We start from the raw sequence: 24,321 nt of genomic DNA on the forward strand, positions 1-24,321 counted from the left end.
TGACTGAAACCCAAACACAATCATGTATGTAATCAAGGTGTTTAAATAAAAAAAATTAAAAAAAAAAGACTGTGGTTCTTAGAATTTTGGATATGTATTCCTTTCAGAGTCTAATTAAATAGGAAAAATAAAAAGTTTTTGGCAAGTAAACTCTCTCATATGTGTATAAAATCATTATTTTATTTAATTTCTGGGCATTGATAGACACTTCTTTTCTGTGATTTTAATTGTCTCTCCAAAAGATTTGTTCAAGTTCTAACCCCCAATACCTGAAAACGTAATCTTATTTTAAACAGTTTTTACAGAGATATAATTATGTCATTAAGAGAATGGGTCCTAACTCAGTATGGTTGGTGTGAATCTATGGTGTGAGACAAAAATATAGATTGGAGCAATACACTTTTAACACATAGAACTCCAGTGATTGCAAGCTATCAACAGAAACGAAACAGGCAGAAACAGTCTCTGAATATGCTGAAGAAAACCAACAATGATGACACCTTTATTACAGAGTTCTGCCTGCAAGGACAGTGATAGAATATGATTTTTCAAGTTTAATCTATACTAGTACTAGTACTTTGTTTTGGCAGCTCTTGGAAATATAAATGTTGATACTTGAAAGTGGGTTGCTACTATAATGAATAATTAAAATATAGAAGCTACTTTAGAACTGTGAATGGGGTAAAGTTGGAAGAATCCTGAGGCATTGATTTAAAAAATGCCCTAGATTGCCTTTGAGTGAGTTTTGTAGAAATATACATATTAAAGTTGTTGTTGATGAGACCTTAAAAATGATGAAGTGTTATTGAACACTGAAAGAAATGCAGTCCTCACTACAAAATGACCAAAAAAATGTCTTGTCTGAATTACTTTCTACTATTGAGTTTAATGCAAAACTTGTAAACTAGAGTTAGATATTTAGATGAGAAAAATGTTTATTAAAATAGAAAAAAACAATTTAATTTCTCTTGACTCCATATATTAAAATAAGAAAGCAAAGATATAAATTAAGAAATTTTTTTTGGTTTTGGGCAACACTCAGAGTCACCCCAAGAAATATATTATTAAGCAAGCTAATTTTTAATTATTTTGAAAATTCTCCATCACTCTCATTTTGATGAACTGGAAACAAGACCAAGGGATTTTTTTTTGATGAATTAATGATTGTTTGTTTGCTAGGCCATTTTTTGTGTCCATACAGATCCAGTGAAAAATCTCAGGACCAACCAGGAGTAAAGATTTGATTGCATAGAAATATATGAAAGAACCTTCAAACAAATGAGATTCCCAGAGCATTAACTAGAAATTAAAGGGTTTTGAGAAGTCCATTTACCATAGCATTGTCAGCCCTGCTTTAAAGTTATTGAGTGGGACAAAATTAAGGAAGAATGAGCCCAATGACAGAGCCACAGATGCAAAGGCCAAAGAAAGTATAGGCTTAGGAGACAGGTTGATTTTTCCTACATTCTAGATAATGACGAATTTGTTGAATACTAACAGAGTATAGTGAACAGAGGAGGCCATAAACAGACACCGAGCTATAATTTTTATGAGGCCATAAGACCTGAAGGACTGTGTCCTGCTCTGCAGTGAACTTACTTTTAGTCAATGATGGTTTAATTTCCTTGTAACCTCCCTTTTGGAAAAAAAGATGTATGCTTATCTTGTTTGCCCTGCAATTCTTTTGGAAGAAAATAACTTATTTTCTAGGATAGAAAAGAATTCTACCCAAGGACAGACTATACTAAAAGTCTTATAGACAGCTATGTACAATGATGTAAATAAGGGGATACCGAGGTAGTAGATTGGGTAGGGAACTTGCGGGCTAACTCTGTTTTATTTGATCTTTGAACACTGCCAGAAATGATTCCTAAATAATGAACCAGGAGTAACCCTTGAGCATCTACAAAAACAAACAAACAAAAATGATGTAGATGATACAGTTTCAGACTTTATTAAAACTTTTGTAATTGTTTGAGGTTGTGTGAGTCTATTATGTAGATAGATATTTATATACATTGATATATATGTTGATTTGGGGCCATAGCCATAGGTGCTCAGGGGATACTCCTGCTTTGTGCTCAAAAATTACTTTTGACAGGCTCAGCGGACCATATGGGATGTGGGGATTGAACCTGGGCTGGCCATGTGCAAGGCAAATGCCTTCTGGCTGTGCTATCGCTCCACCCCCAAGTTTCAATATTTTAATGGTGACTTTTACCCAATACCACAACACTGACTTTCGTATCCACCCCACCAATTTGGAACTTGATGACTTGGATGGATTTAGGTGATATTTTGGGTTGAAAGTTGGTGCTTTATAAAAGCACAAGATTTTAAGGAATTTTTGAGACAAAGTTTATGCCTTTTGTAGCCTAGAAGGGCATGTTCTGAGGGAGAGGTCTACAGATTCAGCTTCACTGAGTCGAATTGTGTTTTCACAAAAGATATGTATTTTAATTCACTATCACTATTGTCTTATAAAATGAGAGAAGATAGTATAAAGACAGACATAGAAGGAATCCCAAAGAGAGACAGTTAGACTGGAGTAATACATCAATAAAGCAACGAATTGAAAGAGTTTCATCTTTCAATAGCAACAAGGAGACAGAGAAGAGATTATTCCTGAAAAATCGCATTAAAAGCCAACTCTGCTAAGACCATTTAGTCCTAGATTCTAAAAACTGAGACAATCTATTTATCTCGATTTAAATCTAGTTCAGTGGCCAGAAGGATAGTATAGCAGGTAGTGTGCTTGCCTTGCATGAAGTTGACCCAGGTTCAAACCCCAGTACCATAGATGGTTCCCTGAGCACAGACATGAGTGATTCCTGAGCACAGAGCCAGGAGTAAACTCTAAGAATCACAGGGAATGACTCAAAATAATTAAAATATCTAATTCATGATACTTTGTCTTAGAATCCCCACTAAATTAATATATGCATACTAAAGCCCAATTTGTGACATCTTTAACAATCTAGGAAAGCCAAGATACTTCTATTTTTAGGTATTTGTTTAGCAGCCAGACCTATTGGCAAGATGCCTTGATTACAGTATATAAAATAAATTTGCTGAAACTTCTCTGCCTAAATTTTGGATGATATATGACTTTAAAAAATATTCCCTACTCTTTAGAAGCACTAAATAATTTAATGAACTAATAAAATTTGAACTTTGAAAGCAGGACATGGAGGTAACTGAAATTTCATCTCAGTTTTATATTTTCTCCATAATTAATGTTTGCTTACTGATTGATTAATGTGATGACCTGTTTTCTCCATGAGCATAGAGTTGAATATCAAATTTGCAGCTGGCTTACTTATTAATGGATATTTAAGCATGCTTTTATTTAAGTACTCAGAAAAATCTTATTCTTAGCAAAATACACTGGAGATAATACCCAAACAAACTTACACGGACTAAATTGGTAGTATGTCTTCCATCTTAAATTAGTAACAGCTTTATGTCAATGTCATAAGACTATAGGAAATATAAGTTTAAAGATGAAATTGGAGCAAAAGTGAAAAGTCAATCAATATGACCTCACATATGATGTTATGAGGATAACGAAGACACTGGAAACCCATACACTATGACAGGTTTCACAAAGTTAAGAAAGAAATCAAAATATTTCCATTAAATTTATGTTAATTTAAGTCTCCATAGTACTATATATGTTCCTATCAACATTGAGTTATGGAGTTATTTTAGGAAAGACTTTTCCTAATACTCTCTTACAGAACAGTAAAAATATTCTTACCATTGATGATAAAGTAGCCATGAACATTAATATCCAGAGAATCACTTATTCATCAAATATTTACCAATATTTTGTATGCTGCAGGATAGTGATACAGAGACAAATAATGTACTGTCCTTACTCTAGTGGAATCATGATCACGGAAATCACAATAATAAGAATTAGTCTGTGTTATGCTTAGACCTGTTATTTTGGGAGGGAGTGTGAATAATTGGTGCCCTACAAGAGGTAATCATTAAGCTGAATTTAAAGCTGGCACATGCATTCCAAAGAACTGTGATAGTATCTAAAAAAGCAATGGCAGTGGGGCCAGAATGAGAGTAAAGTGGTTAGGGTTCTTGCCTTGTACATTGCTGGCTCAAGTTCAACACCTGGCATCCCATCTGGCCTCCGATCACACCAGGAGTGATTCATAAGTGCAGAGCCAGGAAAACATCCCTGAGTTTTGCAGGGGTGTGACCGAAAACCCAAAAGAAAAGAGAGGGTGGGGTCAGAGAGATAGTAGAGCAGGTAAGGTGCTTACCTAGCATGCTGCTCATTAGGAATCTATTTCTGGCATAACATGTCTTCCTTCAGAGCACTTTCAGAATTAACACCTGACTACAGAGACAGCAGTACTTGGAAGCATTACTGTGTGGTCTCAAAAATAAAAAAGAATGATGTATTTATTGTAAGATAAATGATAACAAAGTATTTGTTTATGTTGGGTATTGAAGCATATTTAACATGATATTTTGTGTTTATTGGCTACACCTTGCATGCTTAGGGCTAATTCGTGGATCCTTAATCGGGGATTACTCCTGGTAGGTTCACAGAACCATATTGTTTGCCAGGAATTAATCTTGGGTCGGCCATGTTTAAGGCAAGCAACTTAAATGCTGGCTTCAAAACCCAACTGTGGCAATGTGAAAACTTGCAACTAGAAATAGGGCAGCTCAACTTTGTGGTGCCAGGGATCAAATCCATGTTTCACACATGCAAACTATGTGTTTTGTCACTGAGCCACAGTGCCAGCTGTATCCATAAAAACTTACCAAAATTATAAACTATTTTATTTCCTTAACTTAAGGGAATTTAAGTATCCTGATTTACAGTACTGAAATGATAGTTTTATGTATATATTTCCACCAGAGTGCCAGTTTCCACAACTAATGTTCCAGGAATCCCTCCTAATCACCCTGAAGTAAGCTCAGTTCTGTAGAGCAATTGTCCATTTGTGTTGCCTTTGGTTTTGTATTATCCCTTTGCTGTTTCTTTCTTTTTTGGGGAGGGGGGTTTGAGTTACACCTGACAGCGCTCAGGGGTTACTACTGACTCCCCACTCAGAAATCACTCTTGGTAGGCTCGGGGGACCATAGGGGATGCCGGTATTCAAACCACAGTCCTTCCGCATGCACGGCAAATGCCTTACCTCCATGCTATCTCTCAAGCCACATTTTGCTGTTTCTTTATATCCATATACAAAAGATCATTCTATATGTATTTTCATCTCCCGACTGACTGAACTCAGAATTATACCATCTATGTGGTAGCAAATTGCACGATTTTAGCAATTCTTAATTATTGGACACTTGAGCTGTTTCCAGACTTATAAAAAGAGTGCTTCAATGAACATGAAGGTACAGATATCTTTTTGAAAGAGCATCTTGGGCCCTTGGGGGGTAGATTGCTTTATTCTTAATTTTTGTTATAATTTTTGTTGTGACCAAAGTGAATTAAGAATATTTCACAGTAATATTTAAGGTACATAGTGACAATGAATCAGGGCCATTCCCACCACCACCAGTGTAATCCTCCCTCCACTCCTATTCTCAGAATGCATCTTATATCTCCCTCATTTCCCCCTGGACTGCTAGTGTAACTGTTCCCCTCTGTGTATAGCTTGTTGTAGATTGGGTATCGATTCTGTTGCTGTTGACTTTGGGTTTGGTGTTTAAGCTGATCATTTTTTATTTCCACTCAATGCTCATACGACTTTTTGCTCCTGGCACCATCTATCCCCCCACAGACACCATTTATGAGGTAGAACAAGATGATTCAAGTTATGTGGTTTTGCTGGAAATAAAAACTGGGAGAAGTTTGTTTAAAGGCTATAAATATAAATTTAAAAGAAGGGGAAAAAGAAAAACATAACAAAAAACAAACAAAACAAACAGCAACTACAAAAAAAACACATGAAGAATATGTATAGAGCATATGCTACTGAAGAAGGGAGGGAGATCACAGAAAGAATTAAAACTCTGATTTTATTAAGACAGACTAGCCTCAGTGACAATCCCCTCTCTTTAATACTACCTGACATGATAAACTTAGGTACCCGGAATGTGGGGTGCTGGTTAGGGATCTTACTACTTGTTTTATTTGAAAGTAACAGTGTTGTAACTTTTCTCTGCCTAACTTCCTTCTATGACTGAGCTTAGAAAATACGTACTTAAAAAAAATTATTGATTGACTGATTGGTTCCTGGGCCACACCCAGCGGCACTCAACGGTCACTCCTGGTTCTGCACTCAGAAATCTCCCCTGGCAGGCTGGGGGACCATACAGAATGCCAAGAATAGAACCGGGTCCCTTCCAGGTCAGGTGCACGCAAGGCAAACACCCCACTGCTGTGCTATCTCTCAGGCCCGAAAATGCGTACATTTGAGTAAAAATTTTCCTGTATTTATTTTTGGGGGGAGCACACCCGGTGATGCTCAGGGGTTACTTCTGATTGTGCGCTCAGAAATTGCCCCTGGCTCAGGGTACTATTGGGATGCTGGGGATTGAATCCAGGTCCTTCCTGGGTCAGCAGCATACAAGGCAAACGCCCTGCCACTGTGCTATCATTCTGGCCCTATAAATTTTTTTACTTTAAAATAGAGAACAATAAAAACCAGATTAAACAACTTATTTGTCATATCACCAAAGTACTTTTTGCTGAATTTCAGACATATAACTTTAAGAATAGTTCCTCTGGGGCCAGAGCGATGGTTCAGCTGTAGGGCTTTTTCCTTGCAGGATGCTGACCCAGGACGGACCTCGATTTGATCACCCGGAGTCCCATATGGTCCCCCAAGCCAGGAGCGATTTCTGAGCTCATAGCCAGGAGTAACCCCTGAGAGTCACCAGGTGTGGCTCAGAATCAAAAACAAAACAAAACAAAAAGAACCAAAAGAGTAGTTCCTCTATTTACCACCAACTCACTCGGCCTTCATGGATCATCAACTGAGTCATTAATTTAACTGCTATGCATTGAATGAATTGAGTGGAAAGTACCAAATAAATTGGACATACCAATTATCCTGTACCCAAAGCTGTACATACACACAATGACCTCTCTAGATTTATATGTTTTATAAGAGTATAAAACTTCCTACTGCTCTTCACATCCTTTTGGGAAGCAATGTTTAGGATAATTTTGCAGTCAGTATGCATTCATTTATTCCCAATTCTTTCTACATATTTTCACCAAGATATTATCTTTATGCTATGTACTATTGACTTGTATTTTACTATTGCAAAATCATGGTAATAATTTATTGAAAAGTAGAAACAAACTGAAGCAGAGTTAAATATTCAATTGAACTATATCATGACCAATACTTTCAAATCATAAAGTGATGCAAGATAAATAACATTGCAAACCTAATCAATTATTATACCTATATATAAAATGTATATGTAAAACACAAGTTATGTGTACAAAAACATTTCCCAATTAAAATGTAAAGGCATAGCAAAATGGCAGCATTTTTCCTACTACCTGCCTTGCATAGTCTTCAAAACGAATTGCCCTACTATCAAATTAAAGGCAGTTCAAAAAATATTAAAATATTTTTTCTGAGTTAAGATTCAAAATCTCATTAGTACTTGTACCACTTATAATCTTTAAATATGAGATTTCAAATGTAAAAATTTAGGACTTACAACAAAAAAAGTAATATAAAATACAGAATTTAAATATAAATCCCATTATATTCATATACAAAATCTTACCTCATTTTATAGATGGGTCAGTTGACTGTAATAAAAGCATTAGGATAGTATTTCCCTAATGCTGAGACTCTGAAAGAACTTTGCTGGTCTTCTCTTGAATTTTGCTCTTGAATTTTGCGTGAATGTTGACACCTGCCCATGGATATAAACTACTTGCTTTGCTTGAAAGTGACACCATTGTAACTTCTGTCTGCCAAACTTCCTTTTATGTTTGGGCATAGAAAATAAAATTTATTTTGACTTCCTTGGTTGGTCATGTTTCATCCTTGAAGATGCTTTTAGTTTCAATGTCATACAGAGTTCTGCCTATGTTTTACTCTATGTACATTATGGTTTCAGGTCTGATATCAAGGTCTTTAATCCATTTTGATTTGACTTGTGCACTGCAATAGAGAGAGGTCTGAATTATTATTTTTTGATGTAGCTGACCAGTTTTCCCAACACCACTTGTAGAAGAGGCTTTTCTTGCTCCATTTGTATATTTTGCACCTTTATCAAAGAAAGATTAATTGATCATATAGCTGAGGGTCTGTTTTGAGATTTTTAATTTTATTCCATTGACCTGACGTTTATCTTTAATCCAATACCACATTGTTTTAATTCCTACCACTTTATATCACAGGTTGAAGTTGGGAAAGTGATGCCTCCCATCTTCTTTTTCTGTTTGTTTGTTTTTTGGGGGCCACACTCCACAACACTCAGGGGTTACTCCTGGCTCTGAGCTCAGAAATCGCTCCTGCCTCGGGGGACAATATGGGATGCCATGAAATCAAGCCTGCGACCATCCTGGATCAGCTGCGTGCAAGGCAAATGTCCTACCACTGTGCTCCCACTCAGGCCCCCCCTCCCATCTTTATCCCAAGGATTGCTTTAGCTCATCGTGGAAGTTTATTATTCCATATGAATTTTAGGAATGTTGGTTCTAAATCTTTGAAAACTATTGTCAGTATCCTTAAAGGGTTTGACTTAAATCTATATAAAGCTTTAGGGAGTAATGCCATTTTAATGATATTAATCTTCCAGTCCATCAGTGTTGAACCTTATATGACTGAAACTAAATCATTAACAAGCTTGTAACTGTGCATCTCACGGTGATTCAATTAAAAAAGTCTGAAAATATATTTTGAGTAAAACTTTACCTTTATAATTTCTTTTTTCCTTGAGTAGTCATTGATTGTGTTGATACAATTGTTCTCAAAACAGGATAAATTAAGAAGTTGTTTTAGGGCATCTTTGGCAGATGGGAACTTGAGCTTCGTTTGGATTCTTTGTAAGAAGACTTGAATTTCCTTGCTTTTCTTTTCCTCTACCTACTTCTATTCCTAGCCTTGCACCCTAAGCTAAGTACTTTGTTTTGTATTTAAATACATATGTGGTTGCCCTATTATGATGCGGTGCAGTTCCTGAGACTCTCTAAGCTTTGGTTTTATTTTGTGTCACTAAATCCATAAAAACAGATATCTCTCTTTTCAGACTACAAACTCAATTATGTTTCAACGCTGTTTCTGACTGCAGTCTGTAGCAGCAGCGGATTTGTAGCACATTAGCTTTTCTCAACATATCAAAACACATACTTATTAACTTTTTAATGGAATTGAATATATTGATATTTCATTGTTTCGGTGTTGTTCTTTGTTTCCATTTGTCTTTCTAAGCTGTGAGCTGAGAGATTTGAGAGCCAGACTTCGAAATGAGTCAGCTGTTTAGATCTCAGACAGCTAGAAAGAGGTTTCCGTAGCAACAGGGACTGTGTGGGAAAGCCTTATGCACACTATAGCTTAGGAAGTAGGATTTACTTGCTGAAACACAAACGTCCCCTCCATCCTGGAGAAATTTTCTTAGTACAGGAATGCTTGGCTTGGGTTCTTTTTTAGCTAACATTCAGATGGTAACATTTCTTCTCAAAGTAAACTTGGCATTTTTTGTGTACATAAATTAAATACCAATCTTAAAATCACAGTGCTTCAAAAACAACCATAAAATCAATAAAGCACTATTAACTAAAGGAGCCCAGCTTTAGTCCACGGTAAATAGCAAAGATGTCTTATTGCTTTCATATCAAACACATTGGCTGTGACAGTGGATTTAATCTGGCAAGTGTCTTATCTCATCCTTACCTACAAGTTGTTTTTATTATTATTATTATTATTATTATTATTATTATTATTTGTTAGTTTTGTTTAGGTTTGGGGCCACACCTGGAAGTGTTCAGGAGTTATTCCTGGCTCTGCTCTCAGAAATTAGTCCTGGAAGGCTCAGATGCAGAGATAAAGATGCTGGGATAAAACTGGGGTTGACTTGTGCAAGGCAAAGGCTGTATTATTATTATGGCCTCAATAATAAATTGTTAAGTATATAGAACATATCTACACCTAACAGGTATCCTGACAGTGCTAAGCAAGGCATAGGTTCTGGTTGGACCCAGATTTCTGGATTATGTAGTTGTTTTGTGATGCAGACACTGAGTAGAAGGGACTCAGAGTTCTGGGTTATGTAGCTGCTTTGTGATACAGACACTGAGTAGAAGTAAAATAATCAGTGTATTTCTACCTCTAATATGCCCCCGCCAGGGGCAATTTCTGAGCGCTTAGCCAGGAGTGACCCCTGAGCATCAAACGGGTGTGGCCCGAAAAACCAAAAAAAAAAAAAAAAAAGGAAAGAAAAGAAAAGAAATAGGGAAAAAGCAGTTTTTCTCTTTCAATTAAAGTGAAGCTTGGAGATATTTTTAACTTGAAATATCTTTTTCAATTCTTTGCTAATATATTTAACATCAAATTACATTTATTGAACATGCCTCTTTTTCTTCAAAGGATCCGATTTATATGCAAAGTATTTAGTAGAATTTTAAATAAAGTTTAACCTTCTGTGACTAGGTCTAATAATCTTTTGAGACAATTAAGAGGGTTGCTAACTATAGAGATGAAACTGATATAAGGCCCAATATTATAGGCTAATATGTATTCCTCATAAACACTGATATAAGTGGCACACTGATTCTTATTTGTGTATATGTGCATATATACACATATTTATATTACTATATTATTATATAAATATAAACTTTAAACTATAGACTCAGCTACTGTATTCTAAACAAATAGTACCTTAACATTCAAATAACCTATTTTTATTCTAAATGTCTTTTATTAGAAAAATTCTGAACAGGAAGAGTGTCTGTAAAACAATTTTTCAAATATGCACAGTGGTTTGCTTTATTCTTGTGCCTATATTCCATCTTTGTAATCCTGATTTCATATCAAACCTAAATTCTGACACTCAATCCATTGAAAAATTGACTTTTGAATCACATAGTACAAAATTTTTACTTAGTAAAAATCTATCGAATGACTAAATGCACAAGTAAGTCTTCCCAGTTGGTTTTCAACATTTTACCTTCATCCTAGTGTCCCATGTTGCGAGTGTTAATACATCTTTTTTTTTTAATTAAACTCTAGTTGCTCTCCCTGGATACAAGATGATTCTTCTTGAATTGTGAGCTCTTTTTCCCCAAACCAATGGTATTCCTAAGTAAACTCCCATCTACATAACAAATCAAATCAAATTCAGTTTTATGTCAAATACTTTTTCCTTTTAATAATGCATTCACTCATTTCGCTATTCATTCATACAAATTTTTGAATCATCTTTGGAAATTTCTACACACATAGTTAGCTTTCATTCTAATTAGTCATAAACCCTGTCTATTTTTCTTTCCAGATTACTGTCACTCTCAACAAAATTATTTCCTCTATCTCTGCTCATTTTCAAATATTCATCTTCTTACCCTCAGATTATTGTGACTTTGCACAAACTAAGACATTAGATCCTATATTTTCCTTATTCCAAATTATCTTTCTTTGTCTTCTTATCTGATATCTTCTACAGTATTTATAAATTGTATTTCTCCATTTATCACTGATTATATATATTTTTGATTCTCATTACTGTGTATAAATATTGTTACCCCATATAATCTTTCTGTTTTGTTTTTGTTTTGGGGTCACACCTGGCAGTGCTCAGGGGTTACTCCTGGCTCTATGCTCAGAAATCGCCCCTGGCATGCACAGGGGACCATATAGGATGCCAATATTTGAACCACCATCTTTCTGCATGAAAAGCAAATGCCCTACCTCCATGCTATCTCTCCAGCCCCACCCCATATAATCTTTAAGGAATGAATAGAGCTGTTTATCTTTCCTCTAACCCTAAGCACAAATTTGTCTTAATGCAATTAAAAAGGTTAACAAATAGAGAGTTACAGGAAAGAGATAAATCAGTAAAAATAATAAAAAAGGAAATAAACTTGCCACTATTTGGATAGATCTGGAAAACAGCATTCTGAAGGACGTTAGTCAGAAGAGAGGGACAGATAAAGAATGATTTCTCCTCTTTGGGATATAAAGTTAAATGGTAAGGGAATGGCAAATTATCAAAGGCAACAGAACTTGAGAACTAGTCAAAACACCTGAGGTTATGGGGGTGGGGCTGAGCAGGTAGTAACAGAAGGTGGTTTCACAGAGATAATGGTGAAAGGTGTGATGTTATAACATTGTACGCATAAAAACAGGCATTTCTTTTTTCATGCATTGCATGCATTAAATCATGCTTTCTAAAAATGATAGGACTATCCAGAATATTTTTCAGAACTTTAATAAAATAGTTTTAATTAAAAAATATTTTAACTTCATTTGAAGGCCACCAATTAGCTTTTTTATTATGATTACTTTATTTAAGCACCATGGTTACAAAATCGTACATAATTGAGTTTCTGTCATAGAATATACACCACCCTTCACCAGTAACTTTTCCCACCAACAATGTTCCCAGTTTTCATCTCACTCACCCAACCCACCTGCCTCTGGGGCAGGTATTTTATATCTCTCTCTCTCTCTCTCTCTCTCTCTCTCTCTCTCTCTCTCTCTCTCTCTCTTTCTCTCTCTCTCTCTCTCTTCCTTTTTAACATTGTAGTTTAAACTATTGTTAAAGGGGTATCATGCATGTCACTTTATCTCTTTTCAGCACCCAGTTCTTTTCCAGAGTGATCAGTTCCAATAAAATAGTTTTAATTAAAAATTCTAATGGGAGTGATACATCCCAATTCTGTTCCACGCTGCATCTCCTCCACTCACACCAGTGTGAAGGTTCCCATGAAGTTATGACAAAGGTCAGATTTTAGCTTTGGCATCAAAAAAGGAACCATTATACAACTGCTATCTTGACTGTAGAAGAGAACATTGAGAACGTTTGAAGAAATATTAGGAAATGAAAGGCCTTTGCTAATGCAAACAATAAACCTCCTAATTTATCTTGCTGGAACCACCACCAAAGCATATTAATGTTCCGCATCTCTGACTTCCAGAAAAGCTCAAATAACAGTGCTTCATTCTTGTAACACTTCATTAACTGAGAATGGCTCAAATGTATTTCAGTCAAACATATCACCGAAATCGCAGCGAGTGAAGCCACAAAATGGGTATTCTCATACATGCAAAATGAATTGCAGTTATTTGGGAGGTGGGATGTTCTTCCACTAGTAAATCCGAGATTGATGTTCTGTCTATTTCACAATGCCAAATTTCAACATATTGTCTCCATGGTTACTAAGGAAGGAGCACGAATATGTGAACCTTTAATATTTAGCAGTACATGTGTCATCCTTATGCACAGCCCATTAATCGAGGAATATGCAGGGTCCCAACATAACTAAAATGATACATGGGACACTTCTGGACAATTGGGAGGCCTAATGTGTTCCATCTTTATGTAGCCCGAGCAGTTTCACATCTATTTCCCATTTGACTCCCACAATTTTTCTGTGAGGCCTCTAGGGCATGCAGCGTCTTCCTCATAAAGATGCAGCAGCCAAGATCCAGAGGGCAACAGTGACTTTTCTAAAGTTACACATTTAACCAGAGGCATAGGTTGAATGAGAAACCATTTTGTCTCTTTTTATTCTTTAGTTCTTTCTGCTTTAAAATATTTCCTCATGGAAAGAGAAAAAAATCTGGAGCCTGGAGCAAGCTAAATAGATCCAGGTGGGCAGCTCACTCTAGACTCAGCCACCTCTAGATTGAAAATAAAAATGGCTTCTTCAAGGTAAGTGAGAGGGGACAAAGGTGAAGGCATTTGCCTTGCAAGCAGCTCCCCAGCACCACAAATGGCCCCAGGAGTACTGCCAGGAGTAACCCCTCAGTAAAATCGGGTAAGGTCCGAAAGCCAAAAAAAAAAAAAAAAAAAAAACCTTCAAAATTGTTAATAAGGAATATTTGAAGCTTTTTAAACATAAATGATGAGATGTTTGACAAATTTTAACTAGGTACATATCTTCCTTTCACTTGAGAAGAGAAAAAGAAAACATCTTATTATCCCAAAGTATGAGCATCACAAAGCAGTTCAGAGAAAACATAAAGAAAGAAAATCTTGCTTACCAAGCAAAACTAGTGCTGAAAGAAAATCCAGGAAGAAGTGTTGTGGTCTTAAGTTGTGGTCATTTGCCTTTATATACTCATTTGTAAATAAAGTGTGCTCTACATATAGTTATTCAACAGATTTAAAAATAATAGAAGGGTTTTTCACCCTGTATGACTGAAACTCAAGACTCAGCCACCTCTAATATGAAGATAAAAATAGTTCATGTAAAACTTTCTAACTACAAAAAGGAAAAAGAGAGAGAGAAACCAACTGAATTATGAACAATTTTGTAAACCACAGTGTTAATAATTTTATAATACAAAAATCCCCAAACAGTGTTTATTTATCTTTTTCTTATGTTTTCAAAGAAAAATATAGAGGAGAGGCCAAAATAATAGTAGGACAGGTAGGGTGTTTGCCCAGTACACAGTCAACACAGAATTGATTCCTGGCATCCATCGACTCTCTTGAGCCCTCCAGAACTGATACCTGAGCACAAATCCAGAAGTAGGTACTGAGCACTGCTGTGTGTTGCAGACAAAAAAAATTAAATAAATAATAAGTGAATTTCTTCTCCTTATCCTTTTCTGCCCTACACTTACAAACCCTTGAGGTGACATATGTCACATAGTGCTTTCATCATTAATGTCCTTATCCCTTGCCACACTCCAACTTTTGAAGACAGAGTTGTGACAGTCAGAGCACATAAAGCTCTCCTACCTCCCTTGTTTATCTTTCAAAGTGCTTCAACTTTAGCTTGTCATCCTATATGCCTCAATATTCTGTCTTAAATCCTATTTTCTTTTCAATTGTATGCACTCATTTTGGCGATATTGTGTCTGTTTTTAGCAGATTTAAGTGCCTAATCTGTATTGTGATGAATTCTATCTCTGCCTCAGATTTAGATCCAGTAATTACTGTATTGGGAACTTCTTTGCTTATCTTGAAATTTAGCACATTTCCAGCTAACTCAATTATCTCTTTCTTCCTTTTTTCTATGTCCCTAAGATCTTTAAATGGCACTATTATCTATTCAGATATTTAGTAGTCATTTCTTCTCCTCACTATCTATTATTCACCACGATCAATCAATCACTAAAATATGGCCATTTTGTTTCCATAAATATCTCTTAAAATCATGAAACTTCTTTCCCTATTCACAACATTAATCATGACACTATCACCTCCAAAATAGAATACTCCATTTTTCTTATTCCTTACCCATTTCCCATGTGTCAAAAAAAGAGATCTTTCTAAAATGCTGGTATGATCTTGTCACTGTCATACTTAAAGCAATCAATTATCTGTTATTACAAGGTGCTTTCAGTATGGAATGGAAAAATAAGTGACTCTTATTTTTAAGGAACTTCTGAGTGGTGTTCTGGGCAAAAGTTTGTATCTTTTGGCTCAAAATTTTGTGTTGAAATCCTAATCACCAAAGTGATAGTTTGTGATTTGGGTTCCTTGGAAGAAAATAGAGCTATAAAATAAAGTTCTTGTGAGTTATATTAGGGTCCTTATAAGAGACCAGAGATTACCTACCTTGCCTCCTACTATGTGAGAATTCAAGAAGTCTAGTATATCCTGAAATATAGCCCTCATGACAATCAGAACACACAGGCATCCTAATCTTCACCTTTTTCTCTAAGCTGAATAGTCTCCAGACCTGAAAAAATCTAATTTCTGTTGTGTTTATAAGCTATCAAATCTATAGTTCATGTTATAGAAGCATGAACTAAGACAAAGATCAAAAGAAAATATAATTTATAATCAGTTAAGATTTGGGGGATAATAGCAGCAGAAACTGGGCTGGGGAGAATTACTGGGTTTGAAGGCATATATTTAGTGTGGAAACCTGGTTCAATCCTCTACACTACATAGATCTCTCAGTACATTTTGGAGTATTTTCATTGTCCCAAAACATTGCATTGGTGAGCCTGGTGATTGCTTGGATTGCATGACCATCAGCATCATATTCTTGAGCCCTAGAAATGAACTTCCAGATAGGATAGCTGAATATTGCAGGGGGAAGCCTTCATGTCCACAGAGCTCTGCTTGGACACTCCCTTCAAAATGAAACAGCAGAAATTAAATCAGGATACCAAAGAATTTTGATAGAATATTTAGGAACTAACAGGAATTCTGGCAAAATAGATTTCCAAACAGTTGAGAACAAGCAGCAAGAATGGAAGCCAGTTTGGGAAGAACAGCAGGTTCCAAGAAGAGCACTACTGTAAATGGTCACTTAACCACTTCCTTCAATGAAATAATCTTTGTTACTGCTTCTTCATCTTGCCTTCAAAATCCAGTCCTAGGGAGAGCATTCTACTGGTGAAGCCTGGTTTTATGAATGTATGACAAGGTGCCAGAGAGGAAGAGTGACTTCAAAATCTATGAAAGAATTAGAACCTTAACTTCTCCCAAGATTCACATCATGGCAAATATTCTCAGAATAGAAAGGTTGTTTAAGTATTTGGCAGCCAAAATAGTGACAGTTGTATATAAATATAATCAAGTTTATATGTTTATCCCCAAACTTTAGAAACAGATGTATTGAAGAGTTAATAAATTTTCATACAGTACAGTATTAAGAACTATATATCACATATTAAATTATACAGTGAGTGAATGTGAAGCAGTATCCTATAATATAACACATTCATTGGTATTTATGACCTAAATATATTATTATTAACACTAAAGTGAATTAAAATGAGAGTTTCATAAAAATATGTTATATTTTATTATGAAACAAACTCAGGTATAATACTATTTTTCTTATTCCTAGCTTTGTGCTCAGGGATCATGCCTGGTGGGGCTCAGAAGACCATTTGGGGCTGGAACCTGGATTAGCTGCATGCAAGCACATGCCCTAACAACTATACTATTGGTCCTGTCAGAAGATAATAATTTTAACAAATTATATTTTTCTTCTATATTTATGCTTTGTTGATTTAAGAATTACAAAATCAAAATATTCAGCCTATTTTTTGCAGCACCTCAGCTTTTCTTGAAAATGGAAAATGTGATCATTCAAAAAAGCATCAAGGATAACTTATTGAAAAAAATAAATCATTTAAACCCAGTAGAATGTAAGGATAAAGAGAGCTGGAGTCGGTGAACCGAATTGTGATGATGGACATGTTTATCAAAGAGAATGGCATGATTAAAAGCCTCTGGATGGAAAATTAAGTAATCATGTGAAAAATAGCTAAGGTAAAGTTTCAGAATCTGTGAACAAAGAGCAGGAATTACTTTGAAAAACACTAAAAAAATCAGTCAGATAAAGAGGTTGATTTTATTCTAAGCCAATGGAGACCATTATAGCTACTTTAATTTAGAATTAAGGGATCAGAACTATGCTCTTGGAAGATGACTATGGCCATTTAGGTCAGTTTCAAATAATCTATATAGATAAGTTTTATTAAATGACATAAGGGTGTTTAATTTATACAACTGCAATCTATTTCATCTTATCCTTATCTCAGAAAAGACAAACAATTGTTCAACACCCCAGGTCAATATTTCTATGGTTGTAGAATATTGCTTTTCAGTGTCACTGAATAGTATTGAAGAACGACAGAAAGTTTTTGTTGTTGTTCTTTGTTTTGTTATTTTATTTGGGGCCACACCCAGCAGTGCTTATGTGGTCCTGGAGGGCTCAGAGGACCATATGAGATTCAGGGATAGAACTTAGGTAAGTCTCATGCAAGGCAAATACCCTACCCATTGTATTACCACTCTGGCACACCAAAAAAGATAACTAGGTTCCTTTGAGTAACTAGATAAACTGCAAGTATACAACCTAATGCAAAATACTTGACATAAATATTAATACTTAAATCTTTAGATATTGTCTATTTCATGAATGTTCTTAGCATATTAAATGCTAATCAGAACAATTAATGAATTAATTACAGTTTTTTTATACCGAGATAGATATCAACTCCAATCATGATATCTTGAATATTTATTGGGAAGACTACCCTACACAACTTCTGTAGTTGATACTAATGTTCAGGGTGTACTAATTCCTGCCTCTGCACCAGGAAACTGTTTTCTCTCCTTTCCTCCCCAATACCAATATTCCATTTTCATTTCATTTATTGGATTAAAAACAGAACTTTGATCTTTGGATCCTCTTTCTTTTTAGTAGCTTCATTTCAAAGTATGTCTAGTCACACAGCTACCACAGAGCTCAGAGGGGCTGTACATCAAAGACCATTAGCTTCTCCAGCTGATTAGCAGCCAAAAGCACAAAAAACCTTCTCAGCATTTCTGGTGATATTAGCCTATTACTTCCCACTAAGTGTAAGCTATAAAAGCAGCCTTCACTGTCTCTACCCTCCCGACAATCTGTTACCTGCAGTCTCTGCCATACCACATATTGGCCATTATGGTGAAATTCAGCAACATAATACTTTTGCTTTGTGGGATATAATGGTTCCATGAATTAAGAGCCTTAAGAACAAATTATTTTAAAAGTATTCATTTTATGCATTTCACTGATAGCACTTACCTACTATGCAATATATTCTTTTCAATTTCATGATCCCTTCTACGAACAACTCACACTCCAATGTTGCTCCACCCTTACTTGGAATAAAAAAGTTGACTCATTATTCTTGAAATTTCCTGGATGTAGGGATAGAATATCAGATTTTACATTTATCTGGTTACTGTAACTGAATGAGAGCATGACTCAGTCCAACTGTTTCCAAGTTTGAGTCTCCATTGGCATGTGGCATGGAAAGCAAGACTATGCATGTCCCTTTCTGCTGACAAAGTCCCAATGCATTAGTCATAACTGCATTCCCATTCTCACATTGTAGAAAGCCAATCAGCATTACAGGACTGAGAGAGACACATATTCTGCTTTTCTTTTCATTCCACTAAGTATATTTTGTTAACAACTTTCCCCATGGCTTGGCTTCAAATAAATTGATCCCTTTGACATCCAGTGATAGGGGATTCTCTTTCATTCTATGCTCTTTGACTTGGGCAGGGAGGTCTACCCTTGCTGTCCACTACCTATGAATACCTGTATTCTTTTGTCTCCAAAAATCATATTTCCAAGCCCTATACATCTCTGGAAGCTTCACCCATTCCTTTGCCTTCTTGTTACTCAATATTTTGAAGGAATTTTCGATTAATTTTCTTCTCATAACTTCAAAACCAGTTAGGTTCTCTTCCATTAATCGATCCATCAGTTAACAGCTTTACTTTCCTTTTTGGTGGATGGAAACATAGGAGTCAGCTCTCCTCTCTACTCACTATTGTGTCTTATCTTTCTCCTAGGTCTGCCAGCAAAATATAACCTAAATCTGTCCATATTTCTACCTTTCTACAACTTTTCTTCTAGTCATCTCATCATCCTCTCTCACCAGCATTACTTTTATTTATTTTCCACACAGCAGGCATAGAATAAATTATTAATAGTGCCTGAGGAGGTGCTCAACTCAGCAGTTCTCTAACCCCTAGAAAAGCAGAAAGTCAGAGGATATTGGCTAGATCAATTGCTGGAATTGTAGAAGAGATGTTTATCATAAGCACACTAATATGAAACACACACACCTCTGTGTAAATAGTCTACAGTAGATAGAATGTCAGCGGAGACTTGTTGGGGAACTGTGAAGACTATTCACTTTCTAGGGAGAAGTTAGTTTACATTCAGGGTTATAATGAAAATCCTGAAGCTGATTTCTTTGAGGATGCTAATTAAAAGCTCAGAGTCTGAATGAACAATAAAAATAATAAGCAATAAAATAAATAAAAATAAAATAAACAAAATAATAAATAATAAAAATAAATAAATAAATAAATAAAATAATAAACAATAAAAATCAACTTGGTTTGACAAGTTTAACAAGTTGTTGCTCTGCCTGGACATTTCTCCTAGTATCTACCTAAATATATATATTTTTTATTTTTGGATCACTTCTTGGTGGTACTCAGGGGATGCCCTTGGCTCTGCACTCAGTAATAACTCCTGGAATTTTGGGGGGACCATATGAAATGATGGATAAAAACTGAGTTGGCCCATGTAAGACAAACATCTTATCTGCTGTTCTAACTCTAAAAGAAAATTTTGTTTCTGCACTTTCTATGTAAATTTTATTCTTCTTGTATGTCACTTTTAAGAAAATACATTATCAGTGATAACATCTTTAACTTTTGCTTTTCATAATTATGATTCCCCTTATTAGGCATTTATTGCCGATAGAAATTCTCTTTTTCTCTCATACACACATTTTGTCTCCACACCCTTGTAGGCACCCAATAAATACTTGTAACATGAAAAATGATAAGCTAATTTAATCTAGTGATTAAGTCTCTAAAGAAAAGTCTATTAATTACTAATACATTCCAAGAAAGAAAGTCTTACATACTTGAGCAGCACCAATCTGATTGGATAAAATCCAGGGATTCTGACAATCTCTGCCAACACCCACTCAGAACCTCCTTTGGCCCATCCATCTGCTTGATGTTTCTATTCGTGTATTTGCCTTTCGGCTTTGTTTTCAGACCCATCTAAACTTTTTTTTTACTTCCAAGGGAAAAAGCATAATCTCAGAAGCTGCTGCATATTTAGCCTTTTTTCAGTTCAGTGCTATTTTTTTTATGAGTATTTTGAACCAAGGCCTTACCATCCAAATCCTTATCTTTTAGAGTACCTTCCATATCAACCACACTGGTGATCTTATATAGCTTCAGATCTTGTAGAATCTGAGCTCAGTACCTGTCTCATGCTGGAATTATATATGTACAACTCAGTTGTGTGTGGGCAGTACAATGGTAGAAATTAGTTTACAAGTCACTTTTAGGAGCTATTTGAGAAATGATTCTTATGTAAGTTACATCAAATTGTAAGCTACATGAGATTGTTGATTTTCACTAGGCTCTAGGAAAAAAAACACTTCGCTAAAGGTTTTAAATTTTAAAAATATAAATATATACATATTTATACTAGCACCAAAATAAAGCACTAATTATTCTACTGAGATTATCGTGGGCATTTTTTTTCTGTGAAGGATTTGCATGTTTTTTTTTTTCAGAAATACGACTAAAATTAGTTTATCAGAGAGAGTAACTGAAAATGCAACTATTGTTCAATGGTTAGGTAGTTATGGAAGGTCAAGGAAATTTAGAATAGATCACGATCCAGAATTTCTAACTTTTAGTTTCTTCAGGGTGGTTACCCAACAGACCATATTAATTAAAAAGACAAAAAGAAAATAACTCAGTTGATTTGACTTTGAATAGTAGGTGTATTGTAAATATTTTAATGACCAATCAAGTATAACAATTTGGCTACTTGGGCAGTTAGCAGGTAGGTACCAGTGATATTAAAATAACTATAGTATGCATGACAATCTTGCACAGTCTAGAGTTGTCACCATCAAAATTTTAATAGTGTACTTCTTGGGGGGACACTGGCCTGAATGATTTTTTTAAGATCCCTCTATCTCTGACTTTCAATGATGTGGTGATAGCCTCCTTTCTTAGATTCACTACATTAATATGTAAACTGCTAACACTTGTAACCAATAAAATCACTATTCAAGTGATTTTTCTTTGAGATGAAGATGAAATTTTAACTTTGTGTAGAACCAGTAAATTGTCTAAAAATAAGTAGATACTAAACTTGATGAAAATAGCATAAAGAGTAAATGAATAAAGAAAAATAGACATATATAATTTAAAAGTTTTATATATTTTTATGTCCCCCTTTTTTTGTGGATTTCAACTAGTAGCACTCATGGGTTACTCCTGGCTCTGCACTTAGGAATTACTCCTGGCAGGCTCAGGGACCATATGGGATGCCTGGGATAAAACCCAGGTCTGCTGCATACAAAGCAAACACCCTCCCCACTGTGCTATCATTCAGGCCCCATATATACTAAAATACAAATTCTAGCGAGATGCGAACATAAAGAAATTATACTATAATATCAAGAACAAATACTAAATAAAATTAAAAGATAGAATTAATTATAAAAGAAATACAAATGGCCAAAAGGCACATGAAAAAATGGTCCACATCACTAATCATCAGGGAGATGCAAATCAAAACAACTATGAGGTACTACCTCACACCCCAGATATTGGTACACATCACAAAGAATGAGAACAAGCAGTGTTGGTGGGGATGTGGAGAGAAAGGAACTCTTATCCACTGCTGGTGGGAATGCCGTCTAGTACAACCTTTATGGAAAGTAATATAGAGATTCCTCCAAAAACTGGAAATTGAGCTCCCCTACGATCCAGCTATACCACTCCTAGGAATATACCCTAGGAACACAAAAATACAATACAAAAATTCCATCCTTACACCTATATTCATTCCAGCACTATTTACTATAGCAAGACTCTGGAAACAAGCAAGATGCCTCTCAACAGATGAAGGGCTAAGGAAATTGTGGTACATATACACAATGAAATTTTATGCAGACATCAGAAGAGATGAAGTCATGAAATATTCCTATACATGGATGTACATGGAATCTATTATGTTGAGTGAAATAAGTCAGAGAGAGAGAAAGACGCAGAATGGTCTCACTCATATATGGGTTTTAAGAAAAATGAAAGACATTTTTGCAATAATTTTCAGAGACAAAAGAGAGGAGGGCTGGAAGTTCCAGCTCACCTCATGAAACTCACCACAAAGAGTGATGAGCTTAGTTAGAGAAATAACTACATTGAGAAGTGTCCTAAAAATGAGAATGTATGAGGGAAATAGAAAGCCTTTGTCGAGTACAGGGTGAGGTGGGGAGGAGGGAGAATTGCGACATTGGTGATGGGAATGCTGCACTGGTGATGGGGGGGTGATCTTTACATGACAGAAACCCAACCACAATCATGTTTGCAATCAAGGTGTTTGAATAAAATATTATTTTAAAAAGAATTAATTATAAAGCTGCAGTAAATTTGTAGAAATAAATATTTAATTTATTCAATACTGGGAAGGAAAAAAGACTCAGAATTAACAACAGCAAAACCATCATAAAAGAGTTACTGTGAATAGTGCTGCAATGAATATAGGATCACAAGAGTCTTCTCAATAGCATTTTTGGGGACTTGGGGTAGATACTAACAAGTGGAATTACTGGGTCATATGAAATCTCAATTCTTAGTTTTTGGAAAAATGTCCATATTGTTTTCCAAAACAGTTGAAACAACTAACATTCCCACTAGTAGTGGATGAGGGTTCCTTTCACTCCACATCCAGGCCAACACTTGCTGTTTTACATTTTTATTTTCTTTTTATTGATTGATTTATTGGTTTTGGGGGCCACACCCAGCAGCGCTCAGGTGTTACTCCTGGCTTTGCACTCAAATCACCCCTGGTAGGCTGGGGGACCATGTGTTATGGCCACATGCAAGGCAAATGCCCCACTGCTGTGCTATCTCTATTATACTTCTTGTTTTAAATCTTTTTGATGTGTGCTAGGCTCACCGGTATAAGATAATATCTAATTGTTGTTTTCGTATTTCTCTGATCATCAGTGATGCATAGCACTTTCTTATATACATATTGGCCATCTGTGTGTCTTTATTGCAGCCTTTTTCACAATAGTTGAAATCTGGAAACAATGCAAGTACACAAAAGCAGAGGACTGGATAAAGAAACTGTAGTGCATATGCACAATGGAATATTATTCATCTAAAAGAAAATAAGAAATAATGTAATTTTCCACAACATAGATGGAACTTGAGAGGCTCATGATGAGACAAATCAACCAGAAAGAAAGGGAAAGATAACAGAATTATCTATCTCATATATGGGATGTAAAGATACGTAGTATGGGAATAAGAAATGGTCCAATGCAGCTGAATTGCTGAACTGCTCTACAGAATGGAGCTTCCTGTGGCAGTGAGAAATGAGAGGAAAATGGTATTGAGGCAGAGAGGGAATTGAGATGATAAAATTGAGAGAGTTGTAGAAGGGACACTCTGGTGGGGATTACGGGGTTACCATATTTTGAGAATGAAACCCTATTATTAATACTATTATAAAATTATAAATCATGGAGAATGTAAGAATTTTGTAAATTTAAATTATTTTATTTAAAATATATATAAAGTATATATAAAGTACATGTATAACATCGATATAGTTGATCATAATACATTTTTTCAGGTAATTGGGAGCAAAATTACTTAAAAAAGAAA

Source organism: Suncus etruscus, chromosome X (assembly GCF_024139225.1).
Source record: "Suncus etruscus isolate mSunEtr1 chromosome X, mSunEtr1.pri.cur, whole genome shotgun sequence".
Taxonomy (NCBI): Eukaryota; Metazoa; Chordata; class Mammalia; order Eulipotyphla; family Soricidae; genus Suncus; species Suncus etruscus.